The sequence below is a fragment of the Sciurus carolinensis genome, chromosome 4 (genome assembly GCF_902686445.1).
Source record: "Sciurus carolinensis chromosome 4, mSciCar1.2, whole genome shotgun sequence".
NCBI classification, from domain to species: Eukaryota; Metazoa; Chordata; class Mammalia; order Rodentia; family Sciuridae; genus Sciurus; species Sciurus carolinensis.
The window spans coordinates 47,128,158-47,152,148 of NC_062216.1; the positions used below are offsets into that span (position 1 = coordinate 47,128,158).

General features: G+C 36.3%; 1 protein-coding gene across 7 annotated transcripts in view; it reads left to right on the top strand.

Annotated features, from left to right (window-relative positions):
- Dlc1 (DLC1 Rho GTPase activating protein) overlaps positions 1–23,991 on the top strand; it is a 378,868-nt gene that overhangs the window by 268,648 nt on the left and 86,229 nt on the right. The gene's annotated exons all lie outside the window — the stretch shown is intronic.

Below are 23,991 nucleotides of genomic sequence, written 5' to 3' on the forward strand. Positions count from 1 at the left end.
AAAAAAAATGAAAAACCAATTCCATCAATGACTCTTAATGTTCTTTTTATTTTCATAATCGTAACCTTCTTCATGCTCTTTAGTATTAACTAAAATAACAGTAAATCGAATACTATTAATATAGACATTACAAATGACATTTTCCCAACTTAAGCTGCAAATAATGGAGTTTTAGGCCATTAATTTTTTCTCTTTTGATAGAAACTTTTTCTCAGTTTTAAGAACATGTTTGGAAAACTATCTTCTTTGCATCGATTAGTCAGTCCAAGAGGGTGTGTGTATGTGTGTGTATGTGTGTGTGTGTGTGTTTCTGCATTTAAATGCCCATTGTCTTTTTAATTTTAGCCATAAATCAATAGTCCAAAATCATGATTTGTGATTCATCTGAATCTAGACATTTCAGAAAGGAAACAGACATTTGATCGAATATCACGTAAGAGGAACTTTTAATCCAAAAAATGCACTGAAGATAAAGGAAGATGAATTATATCTAGTAATATTAAAAACTGAAATTGTTAAAGCTGGGTGGAGTGATGCATGCCTGTAATCCCAGCAGTTCAGGACACTAAGACAGGAGGATCAAGAGTTCAAAACCAGCCTCAGCAACAGTGAGCTGCTAAGCAACTCAGTGACACCTGGTCTCTAAATAAAATACAAAAAAGGGTTGGGGCTGTGGCTCAGATGGGCAAGTGCCCCTGAGTAGTTCAATACCTGGTAGCAAAAACAAAAATAAAAATTCGAAATTGTTGAATCTACTAATTTTTTAATTTAATAGTTTATTCTGGAGGAAAAAAATGTGATTTAGAAATACTAATATTGTGTTTATCTTCACAGCATCTTTGTGAAGACTGACCAAAATAGGGACAAGGAACCCAATAACAAAATCTTTAACTGTGTTCCTAAATTCAGTCTTTTTCTGTCTACATCTAATAGATAATTAGTTTCATGAACTTCATTTTCCTGTATGTAACTTAATATTAAATTTCTTGAACTTTGTCAGTTTGTATAACCTTGTGAAACCTTGAGTTTGTTTTAAACATTTTGGTTCTTTAAAACAACAACAAATCAGCTCTAAAGATAATATATGAACGTGGTCTTTAACACTGAGAATTCTTTCCATCAACCATTGATCTATAATTCTCAGGGACAAAAATGAGGGGAATTTTGAATAAAAATGTTTTCATGAATAGAGACAAATACCAGACAACAGCATCTCAACTGATTATTCAGCTTCTCAGAAACCATAACTTACTGTGGTCTACACACTTTTTAAATTGAATACACACAAGTAAAGTATTTTTGATTATACATTCTAGACATCTGAAATATAAAATGCCAGTAGTACCTTCCCCAGTTGTGACAGCCAAGAATCATCTCTAGACACTGCTAAATGTCCCCTGGAAAGCAAAACCACACCAGTCAAGAACCACTATTTCACATCATTTATATGTAATACTGTAAACCAAACATGGAAAATGTCTATTTTTAAACTTGAGTTTATTTTATCTTTTAGTAATGCCAAAAAACCTTTTTGCTGTCTTTACAGATCTTACATTAATATTCTTAAGGAAAAAGCTATAATAAAATATGTTTTAAATTGTATTTCTTTATACTAGCAATGAACATGTAATAATTTAAAGGCAATAATACCATTTACAGCATGATCTAAACACATAAAATAAAGCTAGATTTAACAAGAGATAGCACACTGACTCAAATTTCAGTTTATTTCTGTATGTGATTTTAAAGACCATCAACATAGAAAAAGACATTGAACTTCGAAGGGACAAAATGAAACTTTTTTTACTAAGTCAAACTGCATTTTTTATTTTGGACACATATGTTTGAAGTTATTTTAACTATTCTTTTTTTTGTAATTTAGCATGTTAGAAACTATATTCAGGAAAAGAAGTTCATTGGATTAGACAAAAGGAAGGAATAGGAAAGACAGTAGAATGAATTTGGACAGTTTCCCAGGTTCCTATATAAATACATCACCAGTGTAACTACACATCATGTACAACCACAAGAATGGGAAGTTATACTCCATGTATGTATAATATGTCAAAATATATTCTACTGTCATGTATAACTAAAAAGAACAAATAAAATTTAAAAATAAACTATATTCATGGGACTGGGCTTGTGGTTCAGTGGTAGAGCTCTTGCCTACCATGTGTGAGACCCTGGATTCAATTCTCAGCACCACTAATAAACAAAGTAAAGGTACATTGACCAAAGGACAAAAAAATTCACAATTTTAAAATTTTGCTTATGGGATTCTGAATAGGTGATACATGCACCTCATTTTCTAACATAAATTCATATAATAATGCACACATTTCCAAAATATTTTCAAAATGCTTTATACCTAACCCAACTTGTTGTTTATTTTATAAAGCAGCTAATTGCTCACTCATTATCTTGGTAAAATATATTATGTAGCATTTTAAATATGTATGCCCCGTAGCATAATAGAGCTGCTTATCATCACAGAAATGTCAGCAAATTTGAATTATTTGCTTTTTGTAAAAGAAAAGTGAGTAAATCATTCTCAGGTTCAAATTCTTTGCTGTGATATAACCAGTGAACCTCTGAATGGTCACAAATGTTTTTTACAGTCACTATCTTATTTCAAATATTGTGAAGAATTCTCTATATTTTATTTGGGGATTTTTTAATTAAAGTACTAGAATATCAATGTCATCCTCAAGCATTTTGTGCACTTTTCCCTTTAACTTCTTTGCTCAAATAGCTCATAATATTAATTTTGCAATGTTATCTCCATAAACTTGGCCTAAAGTTCTTTCTGTGGTTAAATTTATAATTGTTCCAAAAAATATTATTTTTATTAAAGGAGCCATTCACTGTTGAAAATATCAGCTCATTGGTTTTTCTTTCCTTTGGTGGCTCATAATGAAAGGAAAAAGGTAATCATTCATATTCCATTATTGAAAAAAAATTTAGCAAATACTTTAAGCTGAGACCTATTAGAAACATTTGTACTTCCATTTAACTGTATATTCCAAACCTTCTACTCACACATAGTTTGTTACAAAACATACTTATTCAGATCTTTACTCTGTAGTTCTAACAGTGTTAGAATTTTTACTCTGCAGTTCTAGCAGTGTTCACTATCAAACAATGTATTTTTAGTTTGACCCACCCTATTTTTTTTTTCAAGAATTCTTTTGGTCATTTTTGGCAAGAACATGTTTTCAGTGTGCCCTTAGGTCATTGGCTACTAAATGAAATGAAATTTTTTTCAACTATAACTTTTAAAGATTTATCATTAAACTTTAGCTTGAGTATAAACATCATGGGAGAAATCAGAAAAGCACATACATCTCTAGTATTGCTAGAGATGATGACTTTGTTCCTTCCTTAGCTAATAACACAAGTCACAGTTGTCCATGAGGTCATGTTGCTCATTCATAAAGAGTGCATGTAAATCCATATGTTAAGGGTTTTGTTGATTATTTCACCAAGACAGACATTTTGCCGTGGTTGGCTAGATTGTTAACACATTAACAGTTCATCTTAGAACCAGGAGAAACGTTAACATTTTCAAATTTCTTTTCAAGTAAAGTAATATATTTCTTAGCACTCTTAAGTTGCTTATGTTCACCCATGAGTAAATACATGTAAATTCTGCAAGAAAATGAATGAGAAGCTCTGCCAATCCTTTTAAAAGATGGAACTCATAATCTTCTCTCAGTAGACTTTGAGTGACATGTGACATGTGGAATTAAGTGGTAATCAGCATTAATTTACATAAATTAAATATTTTCAAAGTTTAATTTCATTCTTCTTTAGTAGAAAATATGTATACATTAAAGTAAATCACTTTTTCTCTAATGGATCATCTTGCGTAGCTGCTGGGGTACCAACCCCACTTTTAAGGATCCCTGCCTCAAGGTGAATGCTAACTATTCTTAGAAGTGCAAATGATGCATAGTAGTCTGCACCACAGACTGAAATGAACTCTGTTTTCCTATCTAAAATTAAAACTTGCACTGCAGTCTTTTGGGTTGTTTTCCCCCTAGCATGACCACCCAATAATGCCATCTGGTCTATAATAGTTCATTTTAACATGTGATCACAAAGTGCCCTATTTCAAGACTGGACAGATTCAGGCAGTATGACCAAGAAGGTGTTAAGATGCAAGCCAATTAGTGTCATAGTTATAGTTACTGTGCAAAATACAAGACAGGTGCTTGTACCAGCAACTGATTGAAAAGCATTCCCTCCACTTAGTCATATGTAAAGACAAGGAAGGAATTTGACCACAAGCATTCTCATAAATTTTTAAAAACAGTTCCCTGGCTGAGTTAATAAATGTACAGAATGGTTCAGACTTTCCAGTCAGAGTGTGACAAGTAATTGGTGAGACTGGCAAAATACCTAGTGACTGTTTAAAAAGATGTTATGTTTTCAGATCATTAAAGTGCAGCATTTTATTTGCCAATGATTTATTTTATTTGTAAAGTATCCTACTCATAATGAAATGAAATAGCCATGACTTTAGCTCAATAAAATATTTTATTGCTTCTAAAACCTGTGAGAGAGAGAGAGAGAGAGAGAGAGAGAGAGAGAGAGAGAGAGGTGTGTGTGTGTGTGTGTGTGTGTGTTTGGAATGTGTGTAAGAGTTGAAATTACCCTGAAATGCTCTATAACCATTTCTTTCTAGGTAAAAAGTTTTGTGTGTGTGTGTGTGTGTGTGTGTGTGTGTGTGTTTTAATCTGGAATTTGAGCTTTACACTATCAATATTTATCAACAGAATGCTAAGGCTAACTTTAAAGTCAGAGGGAAACAGTGTGTTTAACCTTAACCTGTGCAAGAGGTTCTCATTACCCTGACCTGCAAATAACCAAGAATGAATGAGCTTAGTAAAGATGCCTACTCTGTGCCCACCCAGCCCCTTTGTGTTAGCACATGCAACAGAGTTTGTCTGTCCATGGGTCCAGTCATTCCAATCCTTGGAGTTCATTAAACCAAATGAATACTTTGGAATCATCTCTGGCTTGATGGCAGTATTTTCTTTAATAGAAATCTTTCCCACCTGAGCATCGTTACCCCTCAGACACCGTTCCTGTCACCAAAGCCATGCTACAAGTATTCTATTGACCCAAAACATATCAAAGACCGAACAAGTGACTATTGCTGTGGGTATGTGGAAGACTTATAATGGTGTTTCCCATTATAAGTAACAGCAAGGGTGGGAAATGAGCACACAAGCCATTAACAACATCTCCAGTGGAAGAGACTGGATTTAAAATTACATCAAACTACAGAGCTACGTCCTGATGGTGTTATTTCCCATCTGTTCTGCTTTGTTGTTCAAAAGATTCATTTCATGTAAGAGGCAAGAGTACTACCACAAAGCTGTTTTAAAAGGAATTTCCTCTTCTGTCCGTAACCCTGAACATTTGCCTTATAAAGGAGGAACCTGTGTTTATGACTAAATAGAGAAAGGGAAAAGATATTCTTAAAATAAAATTGGCAAGAACGGAGGTTGGGAAAACAGTCTATCAAGCCACTTTTGTCCAGACTTATCGGCGTGATCATCATTTAGACAGGATTAGACATAACTTCCAGGTTGTAATCAACTTCTTCCTGTTCATAGAATATTCAGTATTCATTTCACTCTGGTTAATTGTTCATGGTTAGAAATACTTACATCCAATAAAATCCCAAAACTAATGAAGGAATCTAGATTTTCTGTCCCATTTTATGTGCCTTCCCTATTTCTAATTTCCTACTGAAAGTCTCTTCATTATTTTGGCTGAATGGCCCGTGTATTATTTAAAAAAGTAAACTATATTAGTACTACTACTAATAATAATAATAACAACAACAACAATAAAAATAGAAGGAAGATTAGTAAAACAACCAGATCATGGGTAGGTAGAAACTGAAGAAAAGTGAAGATATGGGGGAATACAATTGATCAAATTATGTAATGTGATGTATGAATGTGGCATAATGAATCCCATATATATGTACAATTATAGTGCACCAAATAAAAATAATAAAAAAATAAATTGCATTCTGAGAAAGAAATCTTGAAATACTAAAGTTAAAAAAATTATAAAAATTAAAATTGCATTATAAAAAAATCATCCTAATAAGAATTAAGCACCATGCTTAATTCTTTTAAAATTCTTATTTTAAGAATTAAGCATGATACTTAATTCTTGACATGTGACACTGAGTTCCATCTAATAGCTTACAAGTTAAAATGAGAAAACATTAGAAACTAGTGAGTAATTGAACAGTATGAGCATGAACATGACTTAAATATTAGGACATCAAAGTTTAAGGTAGGGCAAAGAAAGGTACAGTGTATGAGATGAGTGATCAGAAGAAAAGGCATGAAAGTGAATCCTGCTTTCCTATTATTTGATTGTTAAGAAAGATGAACTAAAACTAAAATCTCCAGCTGGTCTTGAAAAAGGGGAAATGAGATGTGCTAAAAGAAGAGGAAGCTTCAAATTTGATAGGAGTAAAATCATGGTATAGGCAGTGAAATAAATATTGAATGAATGAATGAATGAATCAGTAGACGAGGAAGGAAAAGACCAGCAAGCCGAAGCAAACTAGGAAATTTGTAGAGATGAAAAATAAAAGGTAATTTTAGAGAGTCTGGAGAATAGAGACCCAGATCACTTGGTCTAAGTGGCTGGAAATACAAACTTTATACTCCAAATTCACGATGTATTTCAGAGAAACTATCTTTGTAAAAAGTATAGAGAAGAATGTGCACAATCTACACCGAAGATTTTGGAGACTCCATAAATCTCAGTGGTATAAATTGATTTTTCTTCTTAACCATTAAACTCCATTGGGATTTAAATAACTAGAATAGTGACTGTGGATTTTATTCTGATACATTAGAAATGAGGAACATTCTTTCTTTGACACATTCTCATTCTCTACTACAATTTATAGTTCTCGTGGTGGCTGAATATTGTCTTCTTAAATTTATTTTCTTAATAAAGTAAGCTCTTTTTTATCAGAGAGCCTAAAACAGCTATGACGTAGTTGTTCTTTTTCATGCTTTTATTTTGTTTTTAGTTGAGTTTTATGCTCAGGTGGTCTTTACAATGTAAATTAATGAGTATTTTTGCTTCATTTTTATTATTACATGTGAAAAATCTTTGACATATAAGCTGGATGCAACATATTTTATAATTTTATTTTTTCATCTCAAAGTTATTTCAAAAGAGAATGCCTACTTTGAAAATGCAACTCTGAGTGATTCCCAAAACTTGGATGCAGTCCCAAACAAATCAGAAACAGGTTGTTGGCTTTTCCCCCTACTCTTTTTCTCAATTGCCAGTTTGCTTTATTATTTGAAGAGTAGGAGGGGAGAATTCCAAAAATAAATGCTGCTTGTTGCATGATAACCAACCACACAAAACCCAGCACACTCAACCATCCAAATCAACTCCATCTCTCTTTTGTGCTCTGTAATTATAGTTAAGGCTATAAATGGAGACCCAGAGCCAAACCTTGGTTCCATAGTATACACAGTATAAAAATTGAAACCAATGCTGTAGACAGGGTTCATGTCCTAAGTTCCATTTAGGAGACAAAGCATTAGCATTTAAGTCTGCTTTTATTAAGAATGTGGGTTCCTAAGCCAAACCACCTGGTTGTGAATCTCAGTTCTGCCACTTGTAGCTGAGTGACTTTAAGGAAGTTACTTAACTATTTGGCACCTCACTTTCCTTACCTGTAAAATAAGAATAAGGGTAGTACTTATCTTACAGGGTTGCTCTGAAGATTAAAGGAAGCTATGCATCTAACTCTTAAAAGTTTGCATGTATGGCACATTGTAAATAATACATGTAGGCAGTTAGAATCATGGCTTTCCTTAAATTTTTAAATTACTATTGTGTTATGGTTTGGATCTGGAATGCCCCCTGCCAAAAGCTCCTGTGTTGAAGGTTTCATCCTCATTACAACAATGTCCAGGGGTGGGGCCGTTGGAAAGTAATTGGATTTTGAGGACTCTGAGTTCATCTGTGGATTAATCCATTGGTAGCTGACTAGACTAGTGGGAGGTGGTGGAAATTGTAGGTAAGTGGGGCATGGTTGGCAGACATAGTTCACTGAGGGAGTGAACCGAGGGACTCTCTCTTGTCTCTGCCCCTTCCTGCCTCTCCCTCCCTCCATGTTTCCTGGCTGCCATGAGATGAGCAGCATGCTTTGGCCATGTTCTCCCACCATGATTGTTCTGCCTCACCTCCCAAAGCACAGGAGTCTGTTGACCATGGACTGCAGCCTTTGTACCCAATGTACCTTTCCTCCTTTTAAGTTGTGTCAGGTGTTTTGGGTAGTGATGAAAAACTAACTAATACATAATTTTAAAGACAGTGGTAATATTTGTGATATTTAGTGAAACTGAGCACCAAACCTGCTCCAAAAAGTCCATACTGTGCAGTAGAAAGAACATGATTTGGAGACAGAGATCAAGTTTCAAATTCAAACTCTAAAACTTGCTAACCCTGTGGTTTTTCCCACTTTCCTAAGTTTTATGTCATCATCCATAAAATCACATAGAAATAACTTCCTCCCCACACTGTCTTATGTGGGAGATATATGTAAAAACAATTTTATATAAAACAAGAACTATTTAATATAAAATAATAGTTTAATATAAATAATAAATTAATTTTAATATAAAATAACTATTTAATACAATGCTGTGAGGATGCAGAGAAGAGAAGAGCAAGTCTGGATCAGTAGAAAAGAATGAAAAGTCTTCAAAGTAAAGTGATATTTCAGTGGTGTTCCAAGGAATGAGGAAAAATTTGCTAGTCAGTATTTTCAGACATAAGAAAGATATGCTTGGAGATCAGTGAGGGAAGATGAGATTTTGTGAGAAAGTTCATTATGAGTTGTAAATTGTTACCTGGTATAAATGTTGGTTGCACTTAGTGATCTACATTCTCTGCCTGGGAATTGAGACTTCATCTGTAGGATGAAGGTCAACTGGAGGTTGTTCCTATTTATATTATTTACATAAGACTTAGGAGACAAAGAAATGGGCTCCACTTTGTACTTTAAAGAACAGTAAACCAAGAAATCTCCAAAGCAAGGCATAATCTAGAAATAATATAGAAATAACTTCTTTTTTAAAAAGACTTTGAGCAGGACGCAGTGGCCCATACCTGTAATCCCAGTGGCTTGGGAGGCTGAGTCAGGAGGACTGCGAGTTCAAAGCCAGCCTCAGCAGTTTATCAAGGCCCTGTCTCTAGATAAAATATAAAAAAGGGACTGGGTATGTAATTTAGTGGTTAAGTGCCCCTGAGTTCAATCCATGGTACCAAAAAGAAAAGAAAAAGAAAAAAGGTTTTGATTTGTTTCTCTGAAAAGTGTGTAGATTAGACAGTTAGGAGGAAACATATGAATGTGAACTTTCTTTCCCTCAGGAGAGCTGTCCTGAGACAGCTTCCAAAAGAGAAAAGTTCAAGAGTTTTTGATTAAAAACTTCTAACCTAATCAGACATTGTTACCCTGTGTACATATATGATTACATGACCAGTGTGATTCTATATTGTGTACAACTAGAAGAGTGAGAAATTGTACTCCATTTATATATGATGTGTCAAAATGCCTTCTACTGTCATATGTAACTAATTAGAACAAATTTAAAAAAAAAAACAACTTCTAACCTAGCTCAGCTTCTCCACTTTGCCTCTGTGAATGGTATCAATTCAAAACTGGTAGAATTATGAAATGGAGAATTACTCATTAATTTGAGGAATGGACATCTTTTACTCTGCCCTCTTGTGAATTCATGTTTAAGCTTATCCCACATATTTTAAAAATTATTTTCCTGGATCATACCCCTGATAGTGCTAAGACTGACCTTAACTTCCTGAAGATTTCAATATTAAATTGACTTCATTTTTTTACTTTAAATGAAATGCACCGAGAGATGACTTATCAATCCGAAGTCAAGATCAGGCAAAAGAAGTTGAAACTAGTATTTCGTTGTCATTTGCTTTCCTGCAGGGCATCTTTTGGCTGTCCTGAAGGTCAAATTAGGTTAGTTTTGCCATTTACCCTACTCATTTTCTTTTAACCCACAATTTTCCTTTTGTATTGACTCCCATAAAGCCCATATTCTGAACATTTTTAGCCCACAAAAATGCATTTACTGAAAAATAATTTTTGTCGCCTCTTTAAAATAAATCAAATGTTTAAATAGTTTTCAGTTAGGGAAACTCATCAGTATGGATAGTTACTACGAACTATGATAATAGAAGTCTAGCCAAAAGTAAATAAGTTAGATATTTGAATATGAGATTTCTTGAAGCTCTCTGGGGTGTTAAAAATGATTCAATGACAAATTACTTTTTTTATCCCCCACTAAATATCCTGAAACTCCATTTGGAAACCATTTACAAGATTAGACAAAAAGTATGAATATGTAAAAGCAGAACCTGAAAAATTTTATAGATATTCATTCATCCATTTAAAAAGAAGAACTGCATACATATCATTGGCAAAGAACTTTGCCTTGTACAAATGTACATTCAAGGCAACATAAAGAAAGGCCAAGTATAAAACTAGAGAAAAATCCTTGGATGCTTTTTGATTTCTCTGAAGTAGTAGAGTCAAATTAAAGCCCTACCAGTACTCCAAACATCCCTACTGCTGGAAATATTTTCATCTCATTTCAAGCCATTGTTGTAATTCACTTTGCAGAAGCAAAAATATTCTAATATTAGGTATGTACCACTTATACTGCAGGCCATGACTTGCTTAGTAAACGCATATTTGAGGCTCAAATTTTCCAGAATGTGGACTTTATGAAGATAAACAACAAAAGGAGTATTTGGGATCAAAAAAATGGTGAAAGCTGTAATAATCTGAATTATATCTGAAATGAGAGAATATTCTCTCAGCCCTGAAGGATCATCGACATAGATCATCAAAGTTTCCATGGAGAAGAACTTTTTTCTGGTTTCAGAAGGAATATGAGATCTAAAAGAAACTGTAAAGAGAGTATCTGCTAAAAATTAAGAATTTTAGAAGCCAGAGGTGCTAATTGGAGGAATCATAGACTTGAGGCACGGTTCATAAGACACCTGTAGATGCAGTTGATAGAGCAGTGGTCCCCTGCCACCCAGATCATGACCTGTGGGTTGCAGTAATGAGCGACTGAGTTTGTTCTGGTGCATGCTGAAATGAGAAAAATAAGGGCAATGAAGTAAAGCTGTGTTTTGCTTTGTTTTGTTGAAGAGGAGAGGGCAATTATTTTGAATACAGAAATACATATAAGAATAATATAATACACCTTTATATTACTGCATCCCAAATGAACAAATGTGAATACTTCTCTATAATATGTGATTATTATTATTATTATTATTATTATTATTATTTTGGCAGTGCTGGGGATGGAGCCCAGGGCCTCATGCATGCTAGGCAAGTGCTTTGACCCTGAGCAACACCTCCAGTCCTGCATTACTATTTTTTTAAAAAATAAAATGTTTTGTGGGAAAAGTGGATTTCTCTTTTAAGCACCACTGTGCCCCACTCTCCTGCCCCTTCACTTATGCAGAAGTGACCACTCTCAGGAGTTGATATTTCTTCTTCCCAGTTCACATTTGTGTGTGTGTGTGTGTGTGTGTGTGTGTGTGTGTGTGTGTGAATGTAGACTGTATAGTATTGACTATTATAAGTTTTAATTTACATAAATAATTTATATTTCATAAAGCTGGTTTATTCACTATTTAAGAACTAGCCTTCAGGCTTTTAGGGTTTTTTTTTTTTTTCAATTATTTTTTACTAGAAATTTGGTTTTTTCATGTTTTTTATTATGCCAGTTGTACTTCTAGATAAAATTTTTTGCATATTCTTATTTCTTTAGGACAGATTCTCAGATGGAATTGAAGGGACTAAAGTCAGGTACATTTTAAGGTTTTTTAAAACGTATTTTTTAACTTGTTCTAATAAGATATGCATGACAGTAGAATGCATTTTGACACATCATACATAAATGGAGTATAACTTTTCATTCTTCTGGTTGTACATGATGTAGAGTTACACAGGTCATGTAATCATATATGCACGTAGGTAATAATGTCTGATTCATTCTACTATCATTCTTACCCCCCAGACCCCCTCCACTGCCTTCCCTCTCCTCTGTCTAGTCCAAAATACTTCTATTCCCACCCCCACTTTATTGTGGACTAACATCCACATATCAGAGAAAACATTTAGCCTTCGGTTCTTTGGGATTGCTAGCCTTCATTCTTACATTACTTACTTTATGCCCTTCTTGACTTTCAATATCTTTTATCTTGTCGAATGATGGTAATGGTAAATAGAAATTAAAATACTATTAACTGGCGAAATTAAAAGATGGAAGCCTATATGCCCACAATGATTCCCTTGCTTATTTTTTCAAATGATTCTTATAATCCAGGAGAAGGGTAATACTGCTGTACTTCAACTATGATGTTCCTGCCCCATGGCCATTGAGCATTCACTTGGATACTTAATGGGATGGGCTTGTTATATGGAGCTGTGGTATCATCTATAATGGGCTGCTTTAGAAAATAATCCCCTGAGTTGGTTTGAAATCTGTATCTGGCTTCCACCTATGGTCATATTCTATACTCTGAGGTTACATAAACAAAAACAAATTAAATTCTCTTTCTTCACAGTAGGATCTCAAGCACATGAAGAAACTACAAAATTTTCTTGGAATCTTTCCTCTATAAACTAAACATCCTCAATTTTATCCACTACATGTCTTATAATTTAGACTTAAGTAACAAAGAACTGCCCTCACCTCCCCTTCAGCTTGATCATTCACCATTGACAGGAGCTATGTTTTAATATAGAAAAGCTCAATAATGCCATTGCAGCCATGGCTACTTGTAAGAACATGTTTGCTTGAGACTACTCATCTGCTTTTGACCTTGCAACACAAAGATTGCCATCTCTAGTTGTTCACAAAATACGTTAGTCAACTTCAGTGGGTATCTTGTATCTGTGCAGATCTGAATCTACATGGGAAATTGGTGATAAACAGGACTAGACTGCAAAGGCTGAAGTTCCAGCTATTTTTTCCCATGTAAGTGAATTTATACTATCAGCTTTGGCCAAATACATGAGAAGCAGCCATTTCAAAGGGGAAAATCATGCTTAGGTATTTGGATGCCAGTTGACTGTCCTAGGGTCATTTTCTTATTCATAACAAAACAAGTTCATTGTACAGCACATTGCTCCTTCAAGTCAATTAGGAAAGGGTTAAAAATTAGTTTTCTTTCTTTTTTTTTTTTTTTAATTTCCAGAATGGCGTCCTTGTTCTGTTGCCAGCAGTGCTGGCCTCTGCCTATGGCAGCCTTCCAAATCAGGTGTGTTGACTCAGACTCAAAACTGCATTTGCAAACATTTTTGAAGCATATCCAATTTCAAGGTGCACAGCTCACCGGGGCCTGCCTTTACTCCAGTACTGTCTGATGCCATCAGGAAAAGCATTCCTTACAAAAATGCAAAGTATGATTTTCATATAATTGTCCAAGGGGATGAGTAAGGATATATGCAAAGGGTGAGGGATGATTCATAGCTGCCCACTCAGCTCCCAAGGAAGTCTCCGAAGCTCTTGCTGAACCATTCCACATTGCTATTGGCAGGAGGGCCTTGGAAGTTGTTCTGATTGCAAAAGCAGACCTCTCACTTTCCTGAGGATGGTGATGGATATTCCCCCTAGAGGACCTTGGTTCACTAGAAAAACATGGCATTTGATAAATATTTTGAACATGGGTATGTTTTCTTACCAGGAGATTAAGTTCTCATTTTTTCTTTGGATAACTAATTCAGATTTTTGTGAGCTGAGAAAGTTACTTTTATTCTGAGCCTACATACCGACCCTTTCTTGCCATAATTCTCCAATGAATTATCAGACCATATCATATCATATTATACTTAGTGCACGTTTAAGCCTGCATTGTAAAATGCTGATAAGAAGCAGTTTATGAAACTTTGTATCAAGCATGCATGTGGATTTTTTAGGGGTGTTAGATATTCCTTATAAATGTCCAAAATAGATGCTCATTTCCTTCTGTCTTATTTGATGAATTGTTGGTTGAAATCCAATGAGTACTGGCAGATTTCCACCTCCCAAGGAACACCAGGATAATTACAACTTGTTGGCATTCTTTTCAGTAATTTCTGAAGGGATACCAAGAGTGAAGCACTCAGAGAGGTTGAATCATCCTTTTACCCTTGAATGTACTCACTTCCTTTGGTTCTGGCCAAAGGTTTTTGGAAGATATTCCTGTAAACTTCCGTTGCTGGCATAAGCAGTGAAAAACCAGAAGGCAACAACCAGGATTGGGTTGCCACAACAGAAACAGAGATCCATGCCTCTGACCCATCCAATTAGCAGGAAGTGGTTGGAAGGAGGAGAGGATCCAGCCCAAATGCTTATTCTGTTTATATGTGTTTAATGCAGGTATAGCACTCAACTATAGTAGGTGTGGTAGATTCCATTGTCTTTAGCTTTGGAAATAACATATTAAAGATTTTTTTTTCTTAGCTTAAATAGGACTTCTCTCCCCTGAAGAAAGATCATTCAAGAAATTTTTCTAACATCCCAATTTGATCTAAGTCGTTGTCCCTGATAGTGTGCAAAAAAGACTTAATGAGAGAGAGAAAATATGGTTTTTGAAAAGTCAAAGTAGTAGGATGGGATAATGATTTAAGAGCTGTCATAAGTCGTAGCCATTGGTGAAACGAGTGTGGATTGGTAGGAATTACCTGTCCTAAGCTAAGAGGTATCTCCACTAGAAATGTGTGGGTTGAGTTGCTTTGAAACAGGGGGATAGAGACAATGGTTCTGGGCAAAGGGGGAAGCATGAAAGAACAAAGTCCTTAAACAGAGGAAGGGTTATCAAGAAGTTAATTGTATTAATTTGCAGGATTCCAAAACAAAATACCACAGACTGGGTGACTCAAACAACAGAAATTTATTTTTTATGGTTCTGGGAACTAGAAACCCAAGATCAAGGTGCCAGCAGGGTTAGGATCCTCTGAGTCCAGTTCTCTCCTTTGCTTGCACACTACCACCTTCTTACATCTTTGTCCTCACTTGGTTGTCCCTTCGTAGCTTCGTGCCCCATGTATCTCTTCCTCTTCTTTTAAGGAGACTTGTCATGTTAGGAGAAGTCTCTACCCTAACAGCCTCATTGAAACTCAGTCACCTCTTTAAGTATCTTATCTCCAAATACATTATGGGGCAGTTAGAACTTCAACATATGAAATTGGGTGTGGGGGCAGGGAGCCCAATTCCACCCATAATATTGACAAAACTTACAATCCAGAGACCTCGACTTGGGTGGACCTTTGTGAGTGCCAGCGGCTGTGTCGTACAGGTGGGGAGGAGAAAACAGGTTGGAACGCAGAGTTATTCTACATTAGCATGTCTGGCAATTGTTAAAAGAGATCTCAGAAGAAAAAGATCTGAATCTTCAAGTCTCCAGTGATTCCTCGGGATGTCTTTCCTCATTCTAAACCAGTTTACTTCTGTATCTAATATTGCATTCTTAATTTTGTTATTTTTTACAAAAAGGCATCATCCAAAATTGCATGGCATTAGGTTTTACAAAAGCTGGTTCCACCTTTATATACGAAAATGATAAGGCTGGACTCCCTGAAATACAGTAGTCCCCCATTATCTGCAGTTTCACTCTCCATGGTTCATTTACCTACCCACTGTCAGCAGTAGTCTGAAGACATAAAGTGAAATTTTCCAGAAATAAACATGCATCAGTTTCCAAATGCACACCTTTCTAAGTATAGTGACAAAATTGTATTCTGCCCTCCTCTGTTCTTCCCAGGATGTGAATCATCCCTTTGTCCATGTATCCATGCAGTATACACTACCTGCCCATTAGTATACTTAGAAGCCGTCTGGGTTATCTGATCTACTGTCAAGTGTATCACAGCATTTATGCTTTAGTAACCCTTATTTTACTTCATAATGACTCCAAAGTGTGACTTGTGGAGCTCTTTTATTACATTAGACTGGTTGATTGTTCTATTTTATTATTAGTTACTGTTGTTAATCTCTTACTGTGTCTATAAGCTAAGTTTTATCATCCATACATATGTATAGGAAAAAAAACATAATAAATATAGGATTTAGTACTAACTGGTTTCATCCATCCACTGGGAGTCTTAGGCTGTGTCGTCCATGGATAAAAGAAAGATAGGAATCAGTCACAGGAATTTGAAGGCAAAGGACTATAGAGGTTATTACTTTCAAATCCTTTATTTTACAGATAAAGAAACTCATGAGGCCCAGGGAAGAAAATGGCTTGAGCAAGGTCACACATTGCCCAGACATAAGCAAAGACTGATCCCAGATGTTGACCCTCAGTCCTGTGGTTTTCCCAGAGATTCGAGCTTTGACCCTCAGTCCTGTGGTTTTCCCAGAGATTCGAGCTTTGTTGAATCACAAAACACAAAGGTAGATTCAGCATTCTGATTTGTCATCTGAGCTTACACTTGGAAGCCTCCCTGACATCCTAAAATAAGTCTATTTGGTCCACCCTGCTGGGTATATACTTTATTCTCTTCTCCTAGTTGTTCCGGTCCCTGAGAGTCTGTACAGCAATACAAGTGATCCCCAATTTATCTTTGCCTTCCTGTGAATCCTGTGGCCAACCCGAAGCCCTAGGAATTCCACTTCCTTTGCTCCCATCAATCATTTGCAATTCACTTTCTGTCCAGCCTTTCACATTTACTTAGGCAACTTTAGGTAGAACCAACCACTTTCCACTTCATTTCCTACCTCCACTTCCACAGAATACACTGTTACGTAGGGCAGTTTACCAATTTTCCCACTCTTAAACATCCCCCCAAACAGCGATTGTTTAGGGGTAAATGTTGGTGAAGAAGCGTAGAAAGGGGGCTGGTTGGTCAAGGTCCCTCCCTCCTTCGGCTCCCCCTGACTCACTTCTGACCCCATCTTCAGCTCTGAGTAACCTGACAGCGCCCTGATGCTGTCTAGTTTGGGGTTTTTGTTTTGTTTTTTTCTGTTTTTTCTTCTCATGTAGTACCCTTCCACACCCCTCCCCAAACTCACCTCCACCCTCCCTTCACCAGCGAACTGCAGCCTTTTTTGACCTCAGATTCTCTGAGTCCCAGTCTTAAATACAACCAAATACAAGTTAGCATTTTGTGTACCCCTAGGCTTATTATTTGCTACCCATTCATGACTTTTACCTTCCTCAGAGGTATACAGAAGAGACTTGTGGGCATAATCCATGGTGATAGCAAGCACTACAAACTCTTTGCATACCATATCCTTAAAGGGGTCACAAGGTCCAGAGAGACAAGGAGAATTCTGTCTGCTAGCAGGCTATTCTGTTGCTCGAAAACCAAAGAGAAAGATCCTCAGCAGCAGTGGTTGGTGGCTGTGCACAAGGAAGCAGGGACCCTAATCCTTGTTCACACCAATCAGCAAGTATCACCATCCCCTCATAGACAACCTACATGGTCCAACAGGGTAGCCTCAGTCATGGATCTGGCTATTAAGCACCTGAAATGCGGCCGGTGCCAACTTGGATGAAATTAAATATATAATAACACCAAATTTCAAATGCTTACTATGTAAGATATTTTATTGATCTTTATATTGCTCTGCTCAAATGGTACTTGGCATATATACTACTAAAAAGCAGCTAAGCTGTGGAACCAACCTAAGTGCCCTTCAACAGATGAATGGATACAGAAAATGTGGCATATATACACAATGGAATATTACTCAGCCGTAAAGAAGAATGAAATTCTTCATTTACTTGCTGGTAAATGGATGGAACTGGAGACTATCATGCAAAGTGAAATAAGTCAATCCAAAAAAAAAAACAAAAAAAAAAAACCAAAGGTTGATTATTCTCTCTGATATGCAGATACTAACACACAATAAGGTGTATGGTGGGGGGAGAACAGAAGTTCACTGGATTAGACAAAGGGGAATGAACGGAAGGGAGGGGAGATGGGAACAGGAAAGACAGGAGAATGAATCAGACATAACTTTCCTGTGTTCGTATATGAATACATGACCAGTCTAACTCCACATCATGTACAACCACAAAAATGTGAAGTTAAACTCCATGTATGTGTATGTCAAAATACACTCTACTGTCAACAATAACTAAAAAGAAAAAAAATTTAAAAATGGAAAAAAATTAATTTCGTCTCATTCTTTTTATGTTTTTTAAAGTGGCTACTAGAAAATGTTAAATAACAAAGGTGGTTTCATCCTATTTTTCTTGAATGGCACTACTGAAGATCCAGCTAATACCTCTGTCTGTCCCAGACCAAATGAAAGTCCAGAGCTCTGGAGGCCAGGAGTCCCATCTTTTACCTCCATGTCAACTGCATTCCTGGGGCTGGGGAGATAGCTCAGTCAGTAGAGTGCTCGCCTTGCAAGCACAAGGCCCTGGGTTTGATCCCCAGCACCAAAAAAAAAAAAAAAAAAAAAAAAAAGACATCAAAATTAACTGCATTCCTAATCTGGATCCAAGTGCATTTTTACTTTAGAGTTGCATTTACTGGTTACGGTCTGAATATCATCTGGAGTACCTTGAATTAAATAGAGTTGGCTGGAATTCCATTGGTGTTTGGACCAAGAGAAAGAACATTTTAAGTGTAAAACAAATGACTTATAAACAAACAAACAAAATGAATCGGTATATAACCTTAACAGGATGAAGCTATTTTAGCTTCTATTGTTCAGTGACCTTTACATAAAAGCTTTCCACAGAAAGATTTGAAATACTTATGATTATTTTATCATGGAAACTATTTTTAGCTATTGAAGTGACTCCAGCAAATCTCAGCCTAATGTATATTAAAGATCTTTCATTGTTTGAGAAGAGGCTTAGCCATGAGAAGGAGTTTGGCTTTTTAAACAATATCTCACTAACAGAGGTATTTCATACAAATAGCAAGTACATTAAAAATTTTGAAATTAGCACCAATGAAATCACTGTCCAGTTTAAGAAATTGAGTGTCCCCAATACCTTAGAAAACTCCTCTCAACTTCCAGAAGTAACCAGTAGTCTAAATTTTATGCCCATCCTTACTTTCTGTTATGGTTAGGCATCTACTACCTAAGGATCTGTTTAAAAGGCTGATTTGGTCATTTTAAACCATCCTTGTCATATGGACCTGCTTAAAATAATTATCCTGCAATCTGTATAGTGACCTAAGCTCCCAAAGCAACCATTCCATTTTTACAAGTACTTTTCCATTAAGAAGGAGGAGGAATGAGGACAGAGGAAAAAAATATTATTCACTCGTATGACCATCTTCTTACGTAAGGAAGTGACACCATATAGAGAAACACAGCCTTTCAGGCCGGAGCCAGTGGGTGGAAGAGCCAGGAAAACACCCCTGAGCAGCCACTGGAAATTGCATCAAAAAGGCTGGCACATAATAAATATTCTGCAAATGTTAGTGGCTTCCTTGAAGGGGCGGCAGTGTTGAATGCCTCAAATATTCCCAGATGATTTTGATTCATTTCCTCATTCCTACTCTCTTGATAGTAAAAGATCCAGAACCTTCCAAGCCCTTATTTATTTCTAAATTCTATCTACTTTTTTTATATAATGTAAAATTTAATATGTTTTTTTGGGGAGTGGGGATTAGTGATTTTCTCTGTCTCCACACTGCATCATCTATGTGGTCCTCTGTCATCTTTCTGGCCATCTCAGGCACTCAAAGAGTCAGAGAGTGTGTTTTTCTTCAACAGTTCATGTCAACAAATATTAATGGCCACCTACTCTTTGCCAGATGTCAGACTGAACTCGGAAGGCAGAAAGATGGATGGGACATGATCTCTGCCCCAAAGGGACTTTCATTCTAGTGAGAAAAGCAGAGAAGTTAAAGATATTCTTTCATTCAACAAATATTTATTGAGAACCTATTATGTGCCAAATATTCATACTCTCTAGAGACACTCCAATGACTGAAACAGACAAGCCATCTGCTGTCATGGAGCTTACATTCTACTGGAGAGAGGCAGATAATAGAGTAAATTATATATGATGTGCTGCTATTAGGTTGGAAGGTAATAATAAGGGCTCTGGGGGAAAATGTAAAACAGAAAAAGGGGACCATGCAGGGTTGGTGAGCAAAGGGGCAGCGGCGTGACATTTGAAATGTGGCACTCAGGAAGACCTTCTTGAGAAGGGAACAGTTCAGAGAAGATGTGACCGAGAAGGTCACACTCTCTGAGGGCAGAGTTTTCTCAGCAAAGGAAGCTATGTGTGCAAAGATCTTAAGTGAGAAGAAGAAACTCTGGTTCTTTTTTTTTTTTTTTTTTTTTTTTAGTCTGAATTTCTTTTAAGAAACACCAAGGAAGCCAAAATGGGAACAGGAGAGAGCAAGGGAAAGTAATAGAAAAAAAAAAAAAAAAAAAAAAAAAAAAACAGAGAAATAACAGAAGGGAGGAGTTGGTAGGTTATTCTAAGGACTTGAGATTTTACTCTTGAATAAGACAGGAAGTGAAGAGTTAGCAGAGGAGTGATGTTATTATTAAGTTTTAATAGTATCACTGTGACAGCTGCATTGATAATAAATTCAAGAGAGACAAGAGTGGAAGGGAGGAAAGTAGGAAGCCACGGGAATAATCCAGGCAAGAGACGATACTAGCTTGGATCAGGATGATACCAGTGGAGGAGGTGAGAAGGGTCCAGTTGTGGATATCTTCTGAAGATCAAGCCAGCAAGAGTTGCTGAAGAATAGGGCCTAAGGCAATGAGAGGAAGAAAGAAGGCAAGATGATATTTGATCATATGATATTTGGGGGAATAGAAGGAATTTGGGGGACCCAAAATAGAAAAGACTGAGGGAGAAGCATGTTTTGAGAGGGAGATCAAGAATTCATTATTGGTTCAGCAGTTAAGTTTTTAACAGCTATTAGGCATCCAAGTGTACATGCAACTGGGTAAACTGGTCCAGAATTCAGGGGAGAAGTTTAGACTAGAGATGTAAGTGTGGGAGTCATTAGCAGATAGATGGTTGTAAAGCCATGAGAGCGGATGAGCTCATCAAAGAGAGTTTAATTAGAGAAGATGTCAAAGGTGTCTGAGCCCAAGGGCACTCAGATATTAAAAGAAGAATAGGACCCAATAAGACACTAAAAGGGCATAGCCAGTGAGGTAGAGGAAAAGTAGGAGTCTGTCATGGTCTGGAATCCAGGAGAAAAAAATTTAAAGTAAAGCTGAGCATGGTGGTGCACACCCATCATCCCAGTGGCTGGGGAGGCTGAGGCAGGAGGATCTCGAGATCAAAGTCAGCCTCAGCAAAAGTGAGGCACTAAGCAACTCAGTGAAACCCTGTCTCTAAATAAAATACAAAATAGGGCTGGGGATGTGGCTTCAGTGGTCAAGTGCCCCTGAGTTTAATTCCCGGTACAAAAAAAAAAAAATTCAAAGTGAACTGAAAGAGATTCGTTTATAAAACAATGCTGATGAGTCAAGAGAATGAAGACTTGAGAGCTGACCATTGGATTTGGTAACAGGAGGGTCAGTATCGAACTCCAGATGAGCATTTCTGGTGGAGAAGTGGAGTTACCCTTGTGCTGGAGTGGGTTGGAGAGAGAGGAAGGAGTGGAATTGAAGACAGTCAGTATGGGTGACTCTATGAGGGAGTTCTACTGTAAAGGGAAACAAGCAGATGGATTGAGATAGCTGAAGAGGGGGCTGGATTCAAGAGAGGGCTTTTTCAAATTTGTTCTAATTAGTTATACATGACAGAGGAATACATTTTGACACATCATACATACAAGGAGTATAACTTCTCAGTCTTCTGGTTGTACATGAAGTAGAATTACACTGGTTGTATAATCATATATGCACATAGGATCATAATGTCAAATTCATTCTATTATCCTTTCTATCCCCTCCCTCTTGCCTCCCTTCACTCCCCTCTGTCTAATCCAAAGTGCTTCTATTTTTCCTTGGCCGCCCTTATTGTGAATTAGCATCTGCATGTCAGCAAAAACATTCGGCCTTTTGTTCTTTGGGACTGACTTATTTCGCTTAGCATGATATTCTCCAGTTCCATCCATTTACCTGCAAATGCCATAATTTCATTCTTCTTTAAGACTGAGTAATATTCCATTGTGAACATTTACCACATTTTCTGTATCCATTCATCTGTTGAAGGGCACCAAGTTTGGTTCCATACTTTAGCTATTGTGAGTTGAACTACTGTAAACATTGAGGTGGCCGCATCACTGTAATATGCTGATTTTTAACTCCCTTAGATATAAACCCAGAAGTGCAATAGCTGGGTCAAATGGTGGTTCCATTCCAAGTTTTCTGAGGAGTCTCTTTACTGCTTTCCATATTGGTTGCACCAGTTTGCAGTCCCACCAGCAATGCATGAGTGTACCTTTTTCCCCACATAAAAGAGGGCTTTTATTCTGAAGGGAATGACTTTGGAGAAAGAAAAAGGTTGGTAAAGCAGGACATAAAAGAATTGCTGGAATCTTTGACTATGCAACAGATTGTGGGGTCTAGTCCTTATTCACACTTTAACGAGTGTATAAATTAGATTTTAAAAAAAAGCACCTGGAAAATACACACATGATTCAAGGGAGATGAGACAATAGAAAATCATCACATTGATGTGTTTCCTTCTCTCTGCCTTACTTCTCACCAAAAATAATAAATACATATATTTTTAATGCTATGCATAATAATATCCATATATTTTACTTACATATTAACTGTTAAAATTTTCTGTTGTTTCCATTATTTTGTACCAGATAGTTGATCAAAGAAAGTCCATACCAGATATTAGCAGTTATGTTTGTTAAAATGGGACCTATTGCTGATAAATTTTAAAATAATATTTCTTCAACAGAGAAAAAGGGGAGGACACTATTTATCAGGAGCTAAATTGTAAAATTGATGAGGAAAAATTAGAAATTCTATTGAAAAAATTAAAATCTGTACTCTTTTATATTATGCTTTATGGTAAAAATTTAGATTTACCCACGTGGGACAACTCAACATTTTTTAATAGTCAAGTGCACTAGCCATTCTCCTTTTAGGAAAAAATTTTGTTTATGTGATTATTTGGATTTCAGTGAGATTCTTACTGAGGATCTGGTCAATATAGAATAATTTAGGCCTGTTAAGAACTAAGATGAGGTGTAAATAGATAAAGAAGTCACAGCAAGTGCTTCTATATGATCAGGTTGATTTAGTGATCAGTCATAAAACATTCACATTGGGAACCACTTAAATTCAACTTGATACTTCTCAGTGGAAGTTATGGCCAAAATTGTGTCCTTTTTTATGAATAATGGTCCCCCAAAGTGCTTAGTTTGGGATTCATAGTTAACAATAGTTAATTTTTTTGAGATGCTTATGATTGAACCCAGGTGCATTCTACCACTGAACAATGTCCCCAGCCTCTTTTATTTTTACTTTTGACAGGTCTCACTAAATTGTGGAGGCTGGTCTCCAATTTGCTATCCTCCTGCCTCAGTCTCCCAAGTAACTGGGAACGTAGGCATGTGTCACTACACCAGGAAATAGTTAACCTTTATTGAGCATCTCCATGGTGTCAAACCCCTTGGCCTCATGACATTTCTTTAGGAAGGAGATTGTTTTTACCATTTTGAAGTGAACTCCTATGAGTTTAAGTAATGAGCCTAAGATTACACCTTGTAGAAATTTCTAATGCCTGCTTTGCTAGAAGACAAGCTACAGCTGCAAAATGGAAAGTCTTGAAAATCAAAGGTAACTTCAACCTGAATTCTGAAAGCCACATAAAACTTTTACAGCCCAGTCATGCTAAGAACAATTTAAAGGCTGGCCGGCATTATTGCACATTTGGAAAACAGCAAAGCATTTATTTGGTCAGTTAATCTTTAGTAGTCATTGAAGAATTTTCAGATTTACTTTAGTTATATTTCCCCTGTAAGATTAAGCA